At 37.7% G+C, this 19,439-nt stretch overlaps 2 pseudogenes; one reads left to right on the plus strand and one right to left on the minus strand.

Annotated features, from left to right (window-relative positions):
- Positions 1-11,601: 11,601 nt before the first annotated feature.
- LOC119470685 lies at positions 11,602-11,714 on the plus strand (annotated as a pseudogene).
- Positions 11,715-14,641: 2,927 nt separating this feature from the next.
- LOC108301812 lies at positions 14,642-17,963 on the minus strand (annotated as a pseudogene).
- Positions 17,964-19,439: the final 1,476 nt, after the last annotated feature.

Below are 19,439 nucleotides of genomic sequence, written 5' to 3' on the forward strand. Positions count from 1 at the left end.
TAAACACAGCTTCTTGTAAGCACATTAAAAATCTATCTTAGTAAGCCCTTCCAAAGGAAGTGACAGCAAAATTCCCCAAAATGCTGCCTGCTTGGAAAGCTACCTAAAAGTTTAGTTCTGAGGAAGTTGACATTGAATGTTTCTTGGTTTGGACTGTGCTCCTCTCTTGATGCTGCCCAGTGAGCATAGCTGCCAGAGAGGGACATGGACAGGCATTAGAAGCAGCTCCAGCCCCTCACAATTGGAGGTCTTGATGGGATTGGGGGTGGAGTTGCGGGAAGCAGTGAGAAAAGGAAGCAGAAACTATGGTTGATTTCATGCTTCTCTGGCTTGCCTCTTGTACCCTAAACACAGCCCAGAGATGCTCTGGCAGGGGTGGGAGGCAGCTGGATAGATTAAGGAAGACCTTTTGTCCCTGCCATTCTCTAACAGACCATATTTGAGATGACAGATGCAAACAGAACAGACATGACTTTAGACAGGTCCAGAATGGTCTTAATATCCTAAAGCTTATACTTGTTTAGCAAGCTTCATGTTTTAATTGTTTGGAATTTTTAGACAGAAGTAGGTGGAATTTCATTCTTACAAAGTTTTAAGGAGAATTTCACTGCTCTTTACCACCCCCCCATGAGTAAAATACTGAACTTTCATTTTAATCCATAACACTAAATGCTTTTGTGTTTTTCTTTCTTCAAAGATTGTCGTTAAGAATGTCTACAAGGAAATCGTGGGTTTACGTGTTGTTGGAAATAATCATACAATTAAAAAAAAATACTCATTCTGAGAAAAAAGAAATCTGCCCAAGGATGTGAAAAACGTCAGCATTAAAAATAATATTTTAAGTAATCCAAAGGGAAATTAACTTCTACTTTGGAGGTATTCACTAACATAAACAGTAAAATAGTAAACTGTCTCTCCTGAGAAAATGCCAGCTGTCACCTGCTGCCTCCCATTGGGCTCCAGGTCTAATGAGCCTCGCTGCCTGCCCTAACTTCTGACTCTGTGTCAGGAGACTTTTCTGAAGGACATCTTTTCAAGCAATTGCAAACAGTCTATTATGGGCCAGGCTCAGTGGCTCACACCTGTAATCCCAGCACTTTGGGAGGCCAAGATGGGTGGAGCACCTGAGGTCAGGAATTTGAGACTAGCCTGGCAAACATGGTGAAACCCCATCTCAACTAAAAATAAAAATAAAAAATTAGCCAGGCATGGTGGTGCACACCTGTGGTCCCAGCTACTTGAGGGGCTGAGGCAGGGGAATCGTTTGAACCTGGGAGGCTGAGGTTGCAGTGAGCCAAAATTGTGCCACTGCACTTCAGCCTGAAAGACAGAGTGAGGCTCCATCTCTAAATAAATAAATAAATAAATAAGACTGGGCGCAGTGGTTCGCATCTGTAATCCCAGCACTTCGGAAGGCCAAGGCGGGTGGATCACCTGAGGTCAGGAGTTCGAGAACAGCCTGGCCAACATGGTGAAACCTCGTCTCTACTAAAAACACAAAAAATTAGCAGGTCATGGTGCCATGCGCCCGTAGTTTCAGCTATTCAGGAGGCTGAGGCAGGAGAATCACTTGAACTTGGGAGGCAGAGGCTGTAGTCAGCCGACATCACAGCACTGCACTCCAGCCTGGGTGACAAGAGCAAAAATCCGTCTCAAAAAAAAAAAAAGAAACAATCTATTGTGTTACTAAACACCAACTTCTCCCATTGTCAAATCACTCAGAATTGGTCAATTTGCCTATTAAGTAAAACTGTCACTGTTATTAAAACATAATAGCAATGTAAGGCACTCTGGAGTACAGAGGATGTTTAAGTTGATGCTGTATGTTTTACGACCCTCCAGAGGGGCAAACATGAAGAAGTATCCATTCACACCCAGATACAGGGAGTAGTCTCCTAGGGGGTGGGTTTGTTGAAAATTTCAGGGATCAACCAGGGCCTATGAAATTGCCAATAATTTCACTTTTAAATTGTATAATAGATTTGCAAGTATGTATAATATAATTATTCATTGTGTATAATATGACACATTATCATATAAAGCTAGAAGTTAGAAAAAACAAAGATCCTGGGCAATATCTTAAGTGTATAATCATTTGTTGAAAAATTAGAAGTGGATTTGGGAATGCCATTGTACAGACGGCTTGTTGAAACAACCTTCTTCCATGTGACCCTCCTCCCAGATTGACATATCTTAAGTGTCTTCCACCTTTACAGGGTGATTCAGGTTCTGACACCCCAAGCTCACTCAACCCTTGCCTATAAGATTCTAAATCGCTTCATCTGTTAGTGATTTTCAAGAGTAGTAGCATATGTGGACCATGCTGTAATAATCTTAGCAATACAGATTTGTTAAAGGTTTGCAAATGCCTGAAAACAACTATATTCCAGCTAGTGTTACATTAGACTAAAACAGTATCTGCTTTTGAGAAGCAGAGCTACATGCTGGAAGATTTTTGGGGGTAGAGGTTGGGGTGAGAGGGATGAAGAATGAAAAACTGGGCAGGAGAGAAAATTAGAGGAGGGAAAAAAAAAGTAACTACATTATCTTCCCTTGCTTGTTAACATGGAAATAACAAAGACACTGAAATATTCTTGGAGAATCTCCTAGGGCCAAGAGTATCTATGAAAACTTTTAAGAAGGGGTATAAATGGCCAAGTCGTCTGAAAAGAACTTTGAGAAACATCTGTCTTCACCTTCAATCCTCAAAATATCTAAAATTAATTTTAGGACCTTAACCCAATTACTTTAAAAATACATTTCCTGGATTTAAGCTTTAAAGCTTAAGTGTTCTCACAACAAAAAAAAATAGTAGGTATGTGAGGTCATACATGTGTTAATTAGCTCCATGTAGGCCAATTCGCAGTATATATGTATTTCAGAACATTATATTGTACATTATAAATTTATATAACTTTTGTCTGTTAAAATAACCAAAATAAAATATATCCAAGCAGAGCTAATAAAATAGAAATTATCAGATAGTATTTAAGGAAACCCAAGTTCACTACTAGCAGCTATTTATAGCTTCGTGGAATGCTGACATGTCCGAGGGTGTGTTTGTAATTCTTTCCTCTCAGGTTCTCTGATAGCAAGATTCTCTAAATTGAAATGACTGCTTTACTGATTGCCTCTAGTTTTCCCCCTTGTTCTCTCTGGACTGTATTAACTTTGTGCTATGTTAGTGACTATGTATGTTGACAGATTTTCTGGAGAACTGCTGATGAATACTGCCCAAAAGAAATCTCACTTTTCCTTTTCATTGACATATTTGTGTAATTTATAATTCTAACCCATGAGTTAATTCAATGCAGAGATTATTTAAAAGCCTACTTGAAACATAGTGTATAGCTAATCCAGGTCCTCATAATCTTTACCAGAAGTTATTTGCTCTTGTGCATAATTAAAAACAAATGTTCTGTGTTGCGTACCATTATTTTGATCTTAAAGGCCATGCTTAGTAGAAAAAAAGTTTAGGATTCTGTAGTTTCCCCTTAGTGCTTTCAAGATATTTCTTTGTATTCATGCTTATCTATATATTAAATTATAATAGTTTTTATATAGGCTTGAGTTTATGTATGTATATGATTGTACATAGACATATGTATCTAGACTTGGGAATGTATAGACTTAAAAATAAAATTATAAACCTTGTCATAACTTAAACAATTACAGATGGAATTTAACACAACATGTCTTTTAAAATCAGGTCTAAAGATTATTAGAAGATTTGTTGAGAAAACTACCAGATTGAACATAAAACATGGTTTCTAGTCTTCTTTTGTTATGAAATGATTGAGTCATTTAGACTATTTGGGCCCCAGTTTACTTGTTTTTAAACTGAAAATACAAAAACAATTATAGATACTTTACCCTTTAAATCATAATGTGCCAAGAAAACAGGCAGAATGGTCAGCACATGTGTTTTATTCCTTGAATTTCACAGATTAAGAATAGCACTTTCACTTACAGCAGCAATGTCAGGCAAGACACTCTGTACTGGAAATCAATTATATCCTAAATAAAACATTTTGGTTTGCTACTGCACTTTTTGGAAGTGGGTAAAACCATCTCTAAGTCCAACCTTCCTCCCCTCCAGAGAATAAAAAGGAACAATCTGAGCCAATATTGGAGCTTAGAGCCATGAACAGATAAATGTCCTGAGCAAGAAGCAAGGGAGAGAAACTGTGTTATACTGAGGGAAAATGCCGATAGAAGCACTGCAAATTGCAACCAGAACACTGAGCCTAGGGTCAACAGCAAGGAAAAGGAACTGACTCTGAGATTTTTGCGTTAACCCAGGTCCCTCAAAGAGGAGTAAATGGCCCCAGGTTAGTAGTCTTACTACCTACTTGCAGAAACACGTCAAATCAGCATAGGAAAGCATCTCACGGAGATCTCATCAGATTCCCACAATATATAATCAGACAAGTATCAGTTCACAACCAAAGACCACAAAGCTACAAGAGGAAGTAAGCCATCTATATTAGAACTGTTAGACATAGAAATGCTGTCTATGAAGTACTTGGAAAGTAAAATATAGGATCAAAATAGAGAGCAAGCAACAGAAAATTATCAGGAGTAATCAGGCAGTTCTTACAAATAATCCAGTGGAATGTCTATATAAAATATATGAACATTGAAAGAAAATACAAAACATGTTAACAAGCAGATTAGCCACAGATGAAAGAGAACTTATAAACTTCTAGGTTGAAGTGAATAAATTAACCAGAATATAATCTTGAAAGAAAAACGGTCAGAAGATGTTAGAACAATTTAAAATGTTGAGGATAAAATTAGAAGTTCTAACATACATCAAGTCAGAGTCACAGAAGAAAAGAATAAGTCAACCAAGAAGTGATAATAAAGTTAATCAAGGAGAAATGTTCAGAAATGCTGAAAGCTATGAATCCCCAGTTTCATAAAGGACAGTATTCCCAAGAAAGATAAATTAAAAAGAAAAGCAACACCTAGAAGTGTGTTGGCTCTCTAGAGAAACAAGGCAAAAAATTTTAAAGGAGCCAGAAAGTAAAGACACCTCACATACCAAGAAATGGTCATTTCATTGGCAGCAGAGTGCTCAACAGTGATACCAGAAAACAGAAAGCAGTAGAATAATAAAGTGTTGAGAACAAATAGCTATTATCAAGCATGAGAGTAAAAGAAAGGCATTTGCCATTAACCAAAAATTGAGAATTTATCGTCAGTAGATTCACATTGTATTAGTCTGTTCTCATGCTGTTAATAAAGACATACCCAAGACGGAGTAATTTATAAAGAAAAAGAGGTTTAATGGACTTGCAGTTCCGCATGGCTGGGGAGGCCTCACAGTAATGGCAGAAGGTGAAGGAGGAACAAAGGCACATTTTACATGGCGGCAGTCAAGAGGATGTGTGCAGAGTAACTGCCCTTTATAAAACCATTGTATCTCACTAGTGAGATTTACTCACTATCATGAGAACAGCACAGGAATGACTTGCCCTCGTGATTCAGTTATCTCCCACTGGGTCCCTCCCATGACATGTAGGTATTATGGGAGCTATAATTCAAGATGAGATTTGGGTGGGGACACAGCCAAACCATATCACACACTAAAGGTTATTCCTTAGAAAGATGGTATTTTAGGGCTGGGCACAGTGGCTCATCCCTGTAATCACAGCACTTTGGGAGGTTGAGGCAAGTGGATCACCTGAGGTCAGGGGTTCAAGACCAGCCTGGCCAACATGATGAAACCCTGTCTCTACTAAAAATACAGAAATTAGCCAGTTGTGGTGGCATGTGCCTGTAATCCCAGCTACTTGGGAGGCTAAGGCAGGAGAATCTCTTAAACTTGGGAGGCAGAGGTTGCAGTGAGCCAAGATCACACCACTGCACTCCAGTCTGGGTGACAATAGTGAGACTCTGTCTCAAAAAATAAATAAAATTAATAAAAAGAAAGATGATATTTTCAATAAAAATTCAGTTAAGGTAAAAGTCAACAGCAAAATGACATTTTTACAGTCCTCACATCTTTGGAAATAGAATATTTAATTATTCATTGCTCAATTAAGAAATCATAATATTAAAAATACTTAAAGCCAAATTGTAATGAAAATATAAATGTCATGAGGGCAGTATTTTTGAGGGCAGTCTATCAACCATAAATACCTGCATTAGAAAAGAAAGAAGTCTGAAAATGAACTAAGCACCATCATAAGTATTTAGAAAAGAATAAGAGAAAATAAAAAGGAAGCAGAATCCCATAAGTTGAAAACAATACTACAAAAGAAAAATTTATAAAGATAAAAGTTAGCTTTTTGAAAAGACTAATAAAATAGACAATCTTTTGATAGGAGTGAGAAAGAAAAGCATACAAATAACATAAGGATTAAAAGAGAATATAAATATAGCTATAGCACAGATTAAAAAGAAAATCCTATGGGCAATGGTAGGCCAATAAATTGAAGGTGAAATGAAATAATCTTTAGAAAAATATAACTTTCCAAAACAGAATTAGGAATTCAGAAACTTTGATGATTTTATAACTATTAAAGCAACTGAATTAGTAGTTCAAAATTTCCTGTGGGAAAGACCAAGCCATTTAATTTTATAGGTGAAATTATTAAGCACTCAAGAGTTAATTTCTATCTTTTACAGACTTATTTAGCAAAATGGAAAAGAACAAATACTTTCTAAATTTTTCCATGTAACCTGAACACCAAAAATAGACAAATACAGTTTAAGAAAATAAATTATAGGCCAATCTCAAGAGCCTAAATACATTATACCAAATGGAATCCAGTGGAGTTAAAAAAAAAAAGTTTATTTATCATGATCAACTTGGCATTGTCCAGGAATGCAAGGGTAGTTTAACATTTCAAAATCTTGAATTGTGATCTACCTAATAGATTAAAAGGGAAAAATCATATGTAATCTCAGTAGGAACAGAAAAAGCTTTGGATAAAGTTAATCACTGATTTAGTGTAGAAAGTCTTAGCAAAGTATGAATAGAAGAGAATATCTCTTTACATGAATTAAGTTATCAGCCAAAACCTCAGTAAACATCATTCTTAATGATGAAAATTTTTTGAAAATCCCATGTAAAATCACAAATGGGACATATTTGCTCGCTATCATGTTTTTAATCACCATTAAAACTGGAGTAGCTAGACAATAAGATGAGAAAAATAAATAAAGGCATAATGATTAGAAAGGTACAAGCATTTCCTCTATTCCAAGTTTGCTTTGAAAAAACAAACCCATAAATATTTGCAGATAATACGATAATATAAAAATAAAATCAAAAAGAATTTAGAACAACGGGATGGTAATGAGTAAGGTGTCAGGCTCTAAATCCTATATACAGAAATCAGTTGCCTATTATTTGTGTTTGTTATGTTTCATTTTATATTTTGTTTGCTGTTTGCTTTGGGTCATATTTTCAGAAGAAGTAGGAAGCAGGAGGTCAGGGACACATCCTAAGTTGCTGAGACATCTGCAGAAACAGCACAGAGACTAGGAAACTATTCTCCCAGTTTGCTTGTTACTGAGGGTTTTGTAGGATGCAGGACTTTCAGGTTCAGTACCATGACTGTCCCAGTTTGCCTGGGACTGAGGGGCTCCCAGGATGCAGGACTGTCAGTGCTCAGACCAGAAAAGTCCTGCACAAACCAGGAGGAGCTGATTACTTTGTTGGAGAACTGTAAGTAGTCCAAAGTCACTGTAGCTTAAAATGCAGGGCAGGAAGTGGTGGCAGACAAGACTGGGGAGAAAAGCAGGGACCAGATCACAAAGGGCCTGGTGTTCCATATTAAAGGAACTTGTACCTTGACCTCTAAGCAGCAGCGAGCTGTTGAAAGGTTTTAAGCAGGGAGGTATGTGACAGTGACAGTTTGCATTTTAGTTAGACCACTTCAGCAGTAGTGTATAGGCTGGATTTGAAGGGGCCCATGCTGGAGGTGGGAGATGATTGCTATAGTCCAGGTGAAGATGACGAAGGCCCACACTAAGGGGCTGTAGAGATGTAGTGGAGGGGACAGTCCCAGGGACTACATAAGAGGCAAAATTTGTAGAGTGACTGACTGGATGTGGGAGTGATAGACAAGAGTTGACAATTATCTCTGCCCTTCAGAAAAATGTTACACAACATGTTGGCTAAATGAAAATACAGGCTGGGCATGGTGGCTCCTGCCTGTAATCCCAGCACTTTGGGAGGCCGAGGCAGACAGATCGCCTGAGGTCAGGAGTTCAAGACCAGCCTGGCCAATATGGTGAACCCCATCTCTACTAAAAACACAAAAATTAGCCAGACATGGTGGTACACACCTGTAATCCCAGCTACTTGGAAAGCTGGGGCAGGAGAATCGCTTGAACTTGGGAGGTGGAGGTTGCAGTGAGCCAAGATTGTGCCACTGCACTCCAATGTGGGTGATAGAGTGAGACTCTATAAAAGAAAGGAAAAAGGAAGAAAGGAAGGAAGGAAGGGAGGGAGGGAGGGAGAGAGGGGAGGAAAGAAAAGAAAAGAAAGAAAGTAGAGAAAGAGAAATATAATCAACACTCATATATGTGTCACCCAGTTTAAGGAATAAAATATTAAAGATACCATTGTATCCCCCTACATATACCTAATCCCACTTCCCTGATATCACTTCCCCTTCCCTTCCTGGAAGTAACCCCTACATTACACTGATACTCCTAATTGCCATGATTTTCTATAAAATTCTGTGACATAGATGTAGATGTACATTGCTAAACAACCTATACTAATTGCAATGTGTTGCATTTTTTCCTAAACTTTATAGAAATTATATCATAGTATTATTCTGTAACATGCAGTCTTCTCTCACCCTTGTGTATGAGATACAGCCCCTGCACAAGAGTTCTCTGAAAAGGAATGTGGAAGAAAGAGACTATATTCCAGTAAACAGTTTACAAACTAGAGAGATGCAGCCTTCAGTGTAAAACGAAGGTGCATTCCCCAACTGCTTTTGTAACTGGTGGTCATGAACAGTTTTAAAATGTGATATAAAAAAGGTACAGTTTATAGTTACAACAAAAATGTACACATCAGTTGAGAAAAACCAATAGAAAAATGATCAAAAGACAGTAACAGGCATATCAAAGGAGAAAAATGAATGGACAGTATATAAAAAATGCTAACTCTCATGAGTAATAACAGAAATACAAATTAAAACTGAAGTGAAACACCATTTTTTATACCCAGAATTGGCAGAAATTAAGAAATTGGGCAATGTCAAGTGCTGGAAGGGATGGGAGCTAACAAGATCTCTTATATACATTTGTTGGGAATGTAAACTTGTGTAATTGCTTTGGAAAACAATTTGGTATTATCCAATAAATTTGAGTATGAGTGTACTTACTCCTAGATATATATCCTACAGAAACTATTACCCATGGTTACCTAGGAACTTGTTCAGAGCATCACAATTCACAAAAGAAAAAAAAACTGGAAATGACTGAAATATCCATCCTTTGATAGGAGACTAAATAAATAAATAGTAGAATATTTACTTGGTGGAATACTATACAGTAGTGAAAATGAATGCTTTTGATGAGTGGGTAAATAAAATGTGGTGTAGCCATACAATAGAATCATATTCAGCTGTTAAAACTAATGAAGCATAATCATGTGCTACATAAGGACATCTCTGTCACAATGGACCACATGTACAACAGTGGTCCTGTAGGATTATAGTACCATACTTTTATTGTACCTTTTCTGTGTTTTGATACACAAATACTTATCATTGTGTTACAGCTGCCTACAGCATTCAATACAGTAATGTTATACCCAAGTGAGCTAGATGGAACAGCGCCACGCTCTCAGTTTGAATCACGAGTCCTTTATTAATTAGCCAGCAACCAAGAGACAGCTAATGCTCAAAATTCTCTTGGCCTCAAGGAAGGGGCTGGATTCCTTTTTATACCTTGATTAAAGTAGGGGAGGGGGACCCTAGCTGAAGCAGAATTTACAGAAGCGAACAAGCAAGTTAGATAAGGAGGCTGGTAACTAGGAGGCAGGAGGTTCATGACTGTTGATTTCCAAAGAGGGTATACACAATTGGTTCCCATGATTGTCAGTTACCAAGGGGGGTATTCGGTACTTGTCATATAATCAATCAAGGGGGGGCATTCACAATAGCAAGTGGGCTTGCCAAGCAGGATATGGTTACAAAGGTTATATGTTTCTATTGTTTTAAATACAGCATGACCCAGCACAGTAGCAAGACCCAGGTATGCACCTAAGGGAGAAAAGGCAGGAGGGGTGAGGCGGAGGTTATGATGGAGTCTCTCTGGCTCTCAGCAAAATGGAGTCTGTCTGGCTAACACAGGGTAGGTTAGCACAGTAATATGATATATAGGTTTGTAGCCTAAGGGCAAATAGGCTATATGATATAGCTTACATGTGTAGTAGGCTATACCATCTAGGTTTTTCTAAGTATACTCTGTGATGTTTGCACAACAACAAAATTGCCTAACAATTGATTTTTCAGAACATATCCTTATTGTTAAGTGATGCATGATTGTACTGATACATGCTACAACATGGAAGAACCTCAAAAATGTTATGTTAAATGAAAGAAAACCACATATTTAATGATTCCATTTATATGAAATGCCTAAAAGAGGCAAATCAGTAGAGACAGAAAGTCAGGCCAGAGGATAGGAAAGCAGAGGAGAGGAAGACTGGGGATGACTGCCAGTTGGCACAAGATTTCTTTTGGGAGTGATGAAAATACTCTAAAGTTAGAAGATGATGATGGGTAACTCTGTAAATATACTGAAGGCCATTTAAATATATACTTGAAACAGGTGAACTTGATGATGTGAATTATGTATCAATAATGCTTTTAAAAATGAGTACTCTAGTAATACAATGCAACATGAGTCTTTAAAAATAGTAAGTTGAATGAAAAAAGTTCTAAAAGATGATATATAGTATTATACCATTTCTGTATAACTTAAAAATAAGCAAAATGAAATAATATTGTATATTGTTTAGGGATGCATATTTACATGACAAAACCATTATGAATATTGAAAGAAAGGATAAACATACAGGTAAGTTGCTGCCTCTGGGGGAGAAGAGGCACATGGGATACAGGAGGAATTCACAGGTAGATGCAGTGCTATTGGGGATTCTTATAGTTCTTCAGTTGAGTGGTTAAAAGCTTAAATCTTATTTTGATTATAATTTACATATTTTGTTTTTAATCATTTATAGGTATCAAATATTACATTTGAGATAAAAGAAAATGCCTTAATAATAATAATAATAGTATGGGTATACTACCAAAAAACTCTTGTATAATAAACTCTAGGCAACTAAGTATCAGAGTGAAGAAATGGAGAAGCCAGGCACAGAAAAGGTAGATGATGAGCACCAAGTCATTTAAAATAGAAATGAGTAAACAGTGGTTTGAATTACAGTTTCAGAACAAGATGTAAATGTTAAAAACCCAGACATTACGAAGGGTAAGTTAACTAACAAAATACAGTTGGAGGAGGGAGAGAGGAGGAAGAAAGTGAAATGATGTCTATTTTATCAAATTTCCTAAGGAAATCGTCAGATATTGTAAAAAATTGAAATATTTTAAAAATATGTTGATTGGTTTAGCAACATATATACTAAGATTAGAATGATACAGAGAAGAATAGCATAGCTCCTGTACACACAGGATGATACACAACTTTGTGAACTATTCTATACTTTTCATTTAAAATGAATTAATCTTTTTTCCCTCTAAAATTTCATAGAAATAGTAAGTGCAGTAGGATATAACTATCAGTTGTCAATCCTAAATTTTCATATTCAATATCTGGTAATTTAAGATTTGTTTGCAAATGTGCAAATATTTATAGTATAAACTTTAAAATCATTTAAAAATGAATGGTGGTAAAATCTACAAGTGATGTGAAATAATTGTAATGTACATGTATTTTTATTCTGACAAACTTTTGCATTTCAGATTGGATTTTGTTAGAAAAAAGTAAAAATAAAACACACTTCGACTCTTCCCCGATGTTTGTCACTGAGGGAGCTATTGACATTTGGGTTGGGTGTATTTTGGTGTTAGGGCTGCAATGTACGTAAGAAGATGTTTGAAATCTCTGGAGAATGCCAGGATCCTCATAATTGTGACAACCAAAACATGTCCATGCATTTCTAGATGCACCCTAAGGAATTGGCACTGCCTCAGATTGAGAACCACTGCTCTAACCTCTTAGAGTTTTTCATATCTTTCCTATTAAATTTAGAGCAATGTTAGAGAATTAGAATCTCATAAAATCTCAAAAGGGAATCATTTACCTGAAATTCATTCAGCTTCATGATGGTGTCCTTTTCTTCTATTAAACTAAAATAAAAAACTTAATACAGAATAAACCTGTTTACTGAATGCAACAATTTGCCTTAATAAAAAAAAGTATTTGTTGAAACAAGGAATCTGAAAAAATATACATAGTTACTTTGCATATTTTTATTATGATAATATATGTATAACACACAATTTATTATTTTAACCAGTTTAAAGTATATGGCTCCATGGGATTACTTACATTCACATTGTTGTGCAATCATCACCACTTTCCATCTCCAGAACTTTTTCATCTTCCCTGATACGGTTTGGCTGTGTCCCCACCCAAATCTCACCTTGAATTGTAATAACCCCCATGTGTCAAGGGTGGGGCCAGATGGAGATAATCGAATCATGGCAGCTCTTCCCGCATACTGTTCTCATGGTGGTGAATAAGTCTCACAAGATCTGATGGTTTTATAAATGAGAGTTCCCCTGCACATCCTCTCTTGCCTGCCCTCATGTAAGATGTGACTTAGCTCCTCCTTTGCCTTCTGCCATGATTGTGAGGCCTCCCCAGCCATGTGGAACTGTGAGTCAATTAAACCTCTTTCCTTTGTAAATTACCCAGTCTTGGCTATGTCTTTATTAGCAGTGTGAAAAAAGACTAATACATTCCCCAATGGAATATTTAACATAAATTATAGGTAGTTATTTGTCATTTGGCAATCTCTTAAATTGGGACCACGATCTTTTCCTTGAGAGTGGTCACCTGATTGGAATTCCTTCTCACCATCTTTTTTGTATGAATTGCCACTCTGTGATTTTCAGTTTCAGTTTTTAAAAAATGAAACAAGAAAGACACCTGGAAAGGAATCTGAGTATAGAATCCTCTTTGATTCCCCTGGCCCCCTATGTGTCATGCTCACATCTATTTTGAAAGCAAACTAAAAAAATTGAGAAGGCTGGTCTCGAACTTCTGGTCTCAAGCAATCCTCTTGCCTTGGCCTCCCAAAATGCTGGGATTACAAGCATGAGCCACTGCACCCAGCCTGAAAGCAAATTTTTAATCACCCTATATTTATCCAGATTTTCTAACATACTCAACCTAGTTTTTATGGAAACAAAAATTTGTTCTTTTCACATTTATATTTTATTAGTTTTCTTAACATTTATTTAAATGACTAAAAAAAAGTTTGGGGCCAGGTGCAGTGACTCACACCTGTAATCCCAGCACTTTGGGAGGCTGAGGCAGGTGGATCATGAGGTCAGGAGTTCAAGACTAGCCTGGCCAAGATGGTGAGCCCTCTTCTCTACTAAAAATACAAAAATTAACCAGGCATGGTGGCATGTGCCTGTAATCTCAGCTATTCAGGAGGCTGAGTCAGGGAATTGCTTGAACCCGGGAGGCAGAGGTTGCAGTGAGCCGAGATTGTGCCACTGCACTCCAGCCTGGGCGACAGAGCAAGACTCTGTCTCAAAAAAAAAAAAAAAAGAAAGAAAGAAAAGAAAAAGAAAAAAAGTTTGGGTTCAAACAAATTGACTCATGGAAAGCTTCCAGCAGAACTGGTGGAGACAGAAGTGTAGGGCATCTAGAGAGCTATCTGCTTGCTGTGAGCATTTAAAGTGAAGGGTGACATGGCATGATCTGGCAAGTCAGATATTACATTAACATGATGGATTCAAAATAGCATGCATATCTGTGATGGTTAATTTTATGTGTCAATTTGGCTAGACCATGGGGTGCCCAGACATTTGGTTAAACATTAATCTTCTGTGTCTGTGACAATGTTTCTTGATGAGGTTAGTATTTGAATAGGTAGACTGAGTAAAGCAGACTGCCTTCTTTAATATGGGTGGGCCTCATCCTATCCTTTGAAGACAACATGAATAAAACAAAAAGACTCATTAAGGGGGAACTCCACCTACCTGACTGCTTTGAGCTGGGACACCAGTTTCTTTTTGGCTTTCGGACTTGAAACTGAAACATTGACGGTTTTTTAGTCTCCAGCCTGCTAAGTTTCAGATTGGAAATATATGTCAACTTCCCTGGATCTCCAGCTTGCCAGCTGCAGATCTTGGGATTTCTCATTCTCCATAATTGCATGAGCCAATACCTTATAATAAATCTCTTTTAGGATCTCTCTAATAGGTATATTCTATTTTTTTTTTTTACCTTAAGAAAAACGAGTAGCTTTATTTTTCCTCAACATACATTTAGAAAATTGGTCCCAGAAGAGGTTTCATGAAAAGACCAGAGAACCATGTGTAAAATAAAGAGTTCTAAACCAGTAAAGAAAAAAGGGGGCACAGATGAAGCACACATCCCCAGGGGCCCCTGCAGCCTAGGACCCTCCCATCAGAGAGGAGGTAAGGTCTTTGATGGCCTTTGCATTCAGTTGAGGGATCATGCTGATCTTCAGGAATTTGCTGCTTGCATACTTATTCTTGATGGTGATGAATTTAGTTAAGTTTTCATTTACTTTCAGCACATTTTTGACCATGTGCTGTACAACTTCCGATACTTCATTCTCTGTGTATCTTGTATAACACTGCTGTTTTAACTTCCATTTTCTTTTGGCCAGAACCTTCTGAGACAAGCAGGAAGCAGCTGCTGCTGCCTTAGAAGGATGATAATGCATCATATCATAGTCAATGAGAGTCAATTCCATCAAATATGTGGCTAAAGTGTGCCGTTCAACATCAGCCTTTCCACTTTCAATGCTCGCCTTAAGAAGTGTAGTGGCAAGGTTCGACCCAACTCAAATTTCAGTTTTTTCAAAATGAGTTTCCATTCCTTGGATTTGGGAACTATTGTAAGCATTGTCTGTGATGTAAACAAAGCCTTCAATATTTGGAGAAAACATCTCCTCATACTTGGAAGCCAAGAGCAGAGCAGTAATCCCAATTAGTTGAAGCTTCCTCCAGGAAACTGGCTGAACCAGTGAAAATAACACATATTTTCAGAGTCTCCTGAAGAAGCCTAAAAACTTGGAGTGGATTTGCACCAGCCAGTCTACTAGGATGGTGCACACATACATCCATTTATACCTCATCCATCTAAGAAATGTGGGTTTATGAACTGTAAAACCTCCAGCTTCCTGAGGTACTCATAATATCCTTAACATAGTCACTGCAGAGCTGAGGATTCTTCCAGTCTTCGTTATCAATATCCTCAATTTTGCAGAGCAAGGCAACAGAGAAAGCTTGGCAGAGGTTCCCTTCTTCATGGAGACATCCTCAGGTGTAGGAAAAGGACCCTCTAAAACCAACATTTCCATCTGTACTGTTTCATAGAAACAATAGGTTTCAGTTGTTTGTCGATGTTAGTTGTTTTCGTGGGTTGCACTGGTGCTGTGGTGTTCTGAGCGTTCTTAGCTACTTGTGCTGCTCTGGCTGTAACTGAATTTCCAATTTCTTCTGAAACAGTGTGTCTAATGGTTCCATGACTCGCAGCTTTAGAATTAACTACTATCTCTCTCTTTGTATATACCCATTTATCCTATTGGTTCGGTCTCTTTGGAGAACCCTAATACAATACCTGAAAACTAAATGCAATGTCGATCTTGGGACAGAAAATTTCACTTTTTAAAGTGAAATTTAAAAAGAGTCTGGAATTTAGTTAATAGTAATGTACCAGTGCTGGCTTTTTAGTTGTAACAAATGTACCATAGTAATTTAAGATGTTAGCAATAGAGGAAGTTGGTTGAGAGGTATAGAAACGCTGTATTAACTTTGCAACCTTTTCATAAACCTAAAATTATTCAAAAATAAACATTTTGTTTTAAAAAATAGCATGTACCATATGATCTATCTCTCTGAAACTATTCCTAATTGTCTATCTATTTTTATTTATGGATTCTATTCAACAAATGTTAGCTATCTTTACTTTGGGAAGTTAGCTACTTATTTCTTCGTGCTTTTCTGTATTGTTAGAGTTTAAAAAAAAAATAGGCTGGGCACGGTGTCTCACACCTGTAATCCCAACACTTTGGGAGGTCAGGTGTTTGAGACCAGCCTGACCAACGTGGAGAAACCCCATCTCTACTAAAAGTACAAAAATTAGCCAGGAATGGTGACACATGCCTGTTATCTCAGCTACTCGGAAGGCTGAGGCAGGAGAATCCCTTGAACTCGGGAGGTGGAGGTTGTGGTGAGCCGAGATCATGCCACTGCACTCCAGCCTGGGCAACAAGAGTGAAACTCCGTCTCAAAATAAATAAATAAATAAATAAGCATACATATTTTACTAAAACAGTAAAGTCATTTTTAAAAACATCTGAGGCTGTTTTGACAAGATGACTTCTAAAAATCTTCCAGAAAAGACTATGATCTTTGATTTCATGTTATTTTTTTTTAATAGTATGGTCTCACCTATAACATTCTCCTTAGGAACCCAAAAATGATTTTATGATGAGGCTCCTAGATTGATACTCTGCAGCAGGACTTGAAAAATGACCAGGTCGTGTTACCATAAGAATATACTGTTCCTGTTTTTTTTTTTTTTTTTTTATCTAGTTCATTAAGGCTGCTATAACAGAATACCTTAAACTGGGTGGCTTATAAATAACAGAAATTTGTTTCTTACAGTTCTGGAGGCTGGGAAAGCCAAGATCAAGGCACCAGCAGATTGGTGTCTGTCGAGGGCCTGTTCCCGGGTTTATAGATGGCTGTATTCTCACCCTTACATGGTGGAAGTCGCAAATGAATTCTCTGGGGTCTCTTATTTATAAGGACACTAATCCCATTCATGAGGGCTCTTACCCTCATGACCTAATCACCTCTCAGAGGCCATGTCTCCTAATACCATCACATTGTGGGGTAGGATTTCAACATAAGAATGGGGTTGGGTAGGGAAGCAAACATTCTTTAAATAGCACGGACCCATACATAGCTTAATGGTTTATGTCAGTGTGTTACTATGGCTGTGTGCTAGCCATAAGCATCATAAGGAAATGAAAGGCTTTTGGTTGCAATTCTTCTGTGGTTCTGTCCAGTAAAGCAATAAGAGAATAAAGAAAGTCAGGGATTTTTATCTCCAAATCAAAGCAGAACTTACCTTTTAGTAATTGGAGGAATTAAAAGAACAAATTCCTAAATGCTCTATGTTCTAGTACAAATACAATTTTTTAATACTCACTCTGTTTATCCTCATATCCTCTCTTTTTTTTGTTGTCTTCTTCTTGTCGCTATTTCTCCTGATGTCCAACCTCTCTCTTTTGATCCTTTTTTTTGAGGCAGGGTCTCACTCTATCGTCCAGGCTGGAGTGCATCAGTGACATGATGGCTCACTGTGACCTCAACTTCCTGGGCTCAAGCCATCCTCCCACTTCAGCCGCCCAAGCAGCTGGGACCACAGGCACACACCACCCTGCCCAGCTAATTTTTGTATTTTTTGTAGAGACGTTGTTTTGCCATGTTGCCTAGGCTGCACCAGAACTCCTCTGGGCTCAAGTGATTCTCCTGTCTTTGCCTCCCAAAGTGCTGAGTTTATAGGCATGAGCCACCATGCCCAGCATCCTTTGACTTAAAATATTAGGTCCTATTGTAAATTCTTAAGGGAGCCATTTTTTTTCCTTTTTCCACTCTAATACTATGAATTCTTTGCAGATGGAGAGACTGTTCTCTTCATTTCTGTTTCCCTTCACTTACCCAGTCCTCACGCATCAAATCATGGAGGATTGTAGCCACAGTTGCAAATGGAGCTCTGGGGTTTTCCAGTTCCTCCTACTCATTCAAGTTCTATGTCTCCTTCTTCCCATTTTTTTTCTTTCTCAGCCCCTTTTTCTTCTCATAATGTAGTTATAGGCTTATTGTCTGTATTCTTCTGTGCCTTCCGAATGTGCAAGCTCTTAAGGTCATGCTGCTGTTTATATGAGGCCAGGTCTTCCCTTTAACTTGTGCTTCTATAAAGTAATAATTTAATCTATACCAGTGGTTCTTAAACTCTAGCAGGCATTAGAATCACCTGGAGGGCTTGTTAAAACAGACAGCTTGGTCTACTCCCAGAGTTTCTTATTTAGTAGGTCTGGAAGGGCACTGGAGAATTTGGATTTTTAACAAGTTTCCAGGAGATGCTGATGCAGATATTGATGCTGCTAGTCCAGAGAGTACACTTTGTACATCATGGACCTACAGTCTACAGAGGCATTGGCTGGTTGTCTAGTTCCCTTTACAGGGAGGGAAAAGGAAATGCAGATGTTCAGTGTCTAGAACTTAGCCATAAAGTGAACATAATGGGAAGAATGTGCATGTTTTGTTTGAAACCAAGCTATAAAGGCTTTTCTTTCTCTTATAATGATTATTCTCCAAATCATTTCTGTAGACCGTAAGTAAAGTTAAAAGTGCTAAAGGAGGAAAGACTATTGATATTTCTATCAGAACACATAAAAAGGTTAATTATGGCATGTACCTCTTAAAGATCTCCTTGCCATCTGAGCCATCTCCAGAAATACTTGCCATAGAACTGAAATAGAAATGATTATGTGAGTAAATTATCACCCACACTCCTTGCATGCATCATTTCATACCACAAGCCTTTTCTCTTTTCAAGGAATAATGGTTTTACATTTTACTTTGTGATGGCACTCTAATTGCTAAATATAATAGGGGCATTATGTTACAAAGTTAAAAGACTCCAAGTGAAAAGATAAGTCAAATATAGTAATTTCATACAACCAATGATCAAAGTTTGCTTCTCTTTCTTTCCAGCTGTCTCCCAATTGTGAACTCTCACAGACTCATGAAAATTGAATGCTAAGGCAGAGAAAAGCTAACAGGGATCCTAGAATATTTCTAGTCCAGGAGTCTGTAACTGTGATCTACTGGCCAGATCTGGCCCACCACCTGTTTTCGTAAATAAAATTTTATTGGAAAGTAAGCATGCCCATTTTTATTGGGAAACAGCCATACCCCCTTGTTTACATGTTCTGTGTGGCTGCTTTCACACCATAATGACAGAGTTAAATAGTTGCAGCACGGACCATGTGGTCCAAAGCTGAAAATATTTACTATCTTGACCTCTACCAAAAAAGTTTACTGACTCGGCTATAGTTCCAGCTATTCACCGGACATATTAGAAATCTATCTGGAGGGAGAAAGTGGGGGAGGGGAGGAGGGGGTGGAGGGAGAGGTAGCTCAGGT

This window comes from Cebus imitator, unplaced genomic scaffold, assembly GCF_001604975.1.
Source record: "Cebus imitator isolate Cc_AM_T3 unplaced genomic scaffold, Cebus_imitator-1.0 Scaffold37, whole genome shotgun sequence".
In the NCBI taxonomy this organism is placed as follows: domain Eukaryota; kingdom Metazoa; phylum Chordata; class Mammalia; order Primates; family Cebidae; genus Cebus; species Cebus imitator.